Raw genomic sequence first — 2,500 nt, 5'->3', positions numbered from 1 at the left:
CAGCCCAGACGTTATATCATGAACAATTTTTTGTGTAATTGTGGATTTGTGGCCGTGCTTTTGCAAAATTAATACTTATCGTTTTCTTATGTGGAAAATTAAGACAGATGATGACAATCTCTCTCTCTCTCTCTCTCTCTCTCTCTCTCTCACACACACACACACACACACACACACACACACACACACACACACACACACACACACACACACACACACATGTTTACCTATTATCCCGTTTAAAACATGTCGTCAGTCCAGAGGCTTCCTATTTCTTTTTCCATTCTCACATCATGTCTAGAATTAATTACGTTTCAAACGTTTGGGACAACTGCAGCGAAGTGGACATGAAAAAACTAGATTCTGTACACAGACGTGCTGTAAAACACCTCAATGATGTTTTACGAAACACACGCAGTCATCAATATCAACTGCCAGCACCTCTTCCCTTGACAAAGCACCTAATATTGAATAAGTGCATACTTATGCATAAAATTATATTCGGTAAATGCCCTACTTATCTACACCAAACCATTGTCTGCTATAAAACTCGCAACCCTAACTCCCGAAATGCGACTCTTACTCTACCCAAGCCAAGAATAGACCTTTATAAATCGAGTTTGGCATATTCCGGCACGCACTCCTGGAACAATCTCCCCAAACACCTCAAAGAACCCTTTTCCACCACAACATTCAAAGAGAAACTTGGACAGTACATGCGTGCCGAAAGCCAGACCGAAAATCTGGTATAATATTGTCACTGACAATCCTTACAAACTATGTCGAAATGCGTCAATCAGTTGATAACGTATCACGCCATATAATATCATTTCAGAGATTTTCTCTTTACAGTGGACGCAAACAAACGAAATCAAACTCTAGTCTGGTCACGGCTACGATTTTGTATACTTACATGTATTACAAATTGTGAACCACCCTCACCCAACTCTTTTTTTTTTTTTTTTTCTTCCCACACGGACATATCTTTACATCTCTGTCTGTCTGTCTATCTGTGTCTCTCTCTCCCCTCTGTCTCTCCCTCTCTCTGTCTTTCACATAATGTGTCTATCTGTCCATATCCCTTACCCGTCGCCTTATTTGCTGCCTTTTATGTCTCTTACATCTGTGTTTAAAATTTTATCGTTACTTTTCTGTGTGAATTTCACTTGAATCATTCATGTGTAGCATTCATGCTAGGGTTTTGTTGTTGTTTTTCCCTTGGTGTGTGTTAGTGTGTGTGTGTGTGTGTGTGTTAGTGTGTGTGTGTGTGTGCGTGTGTGTGTGTTACTCGCTTCCGTTCCGTACAGATGTGAGTGATCTTGTGTCTCTCAGTTTGACGCTGTGTTATACTCGTACATTATACATGTATTAAGTATTCAGTATAACTACATTTATATGCGTACATGTTTGTGTGTCTCTTAGAACAACAGCAGATGTGTAAGTCGGCCAAAGTGCTAATATCTTCACCGTTGGAAAATAAATAAAGATTAAAGATTCTCTCTCTCTCTCTCTCTCTCACACACACACACACACACACACACACACACACACACATATATATATATATATATATATATGAGAGAGAGATTTGTCATCATCTGTAAATGTATTTTCATGATAAATAATGATGTCCACACCCATAACCGTTACTGTATTGTGGTACGCTTTTGTCTTTTTTGTCTTTATCTTTAAATTTACTTTAAATAAGGCTATATTATAATATTACATATTTGTGCGCTGTCAGGATTTTTGTGCATGTTGTGTTGGATTCAAGTCCCCGACCTTTTCACAGGGCCCGCATACCGTTCAGTTTGTATTACCGTGCATACCGTACTGTATGACAGAATGGCACACTTGGCCACTGGTCCCAGGCTGTTGGACAGACGTTATTCACATCCCATCATGATGTGCACAGTCGTCCAGATGACGGTTGGTCCCATGTGCTGAACAAATTGCAACGTGTAATTATAATTATTTTGTATTCAGAGTTATGTGTGTACACGCAGGAGGTCCGTGTACGTCCAGGCTCTTCACACTCGCCGCAACTGGCATGCAGTTGGTCGCTGCGATAAGGTGGCTCAGCTTTCTTGTCACAGATAAACTGGGTTGTTGCGACGGCCAAGGTTTAATCTTACGAGCATACTAGTCGTGCGTTGAATGTAATAGTGAAGATGCTGCAGTGTGTTTTGGAACTAGCTGGCTGTGCAAGGACCTCTATAGTTCCCATCGCTCAGCTCCAGTCTTTTTCCTCGCCATCAGCAAACTACTCTGGATTGGTGGTGGTAGTTATGATCCATTGACAAAGTGATGGAAGTGCGTATTTTCAACAGCGTGATTGTGTTACGAGATTCAGGGAAGAAGAACCGATGCAATGTAATGACAATCATTTTCTTTCAGTGTGAGAATACTTTTTATACCAATTTGCGCAGCTTTGCAACCGACACTGTGTAGTTGGTGATTATTTTATTCCCTTTTTTTTTCTAAAGGAAAAGGAAGGAGA

General features: G+C 40.4%; 1 protein-coding gene across 3 annotated transcripts in view; it reads left to right on the top strand.

Moving 5' to 3' along the window:
- Window positions 1-2,500, top strand: part of LOC143279732 (cerebellar degeneration-related protein 2-like) — a 28,040-nt gene that overhangs the window by 8,505 nt on the left and 17,035 nt on the right. For 2 of the 3 annotated variants that reach the window (XM_076583866.1, XM_076583858.1), the window contains exon 1: window positions 2,231-2,500. This exon is cut by the window's right edge and continues 179 nt beyond it. The exons of the other annotated variant lie outside the window; for it this stretch is intronic. The gene's annotated coding sequence lies outside the window, so the exon portion shown is untranslated. Of the gene's footprint in view, window positions 1-2,230 lie in introns of those variants that run through there. 3 annotated transcript variants of the gene reach the window in all.

This window comes from Babylonia areolata, chromosome 1 (genome assembly GCF_041734735.1).
Source record: "Babylonia areolata isolate BAREFJ2019XMU chromosome 1, ASM4173473v1, whole genome shotgun sequence".
Taxonomy (NCBI): Eukaryota; Metazoa; Mollusca; class Gastropoda; order Neogastropoda; family Buccinidae; genus Babylonia; species Babylonia areolata.
This window is presented reverse-complemented; position numbering and strand designations above follow the sequence as displayed.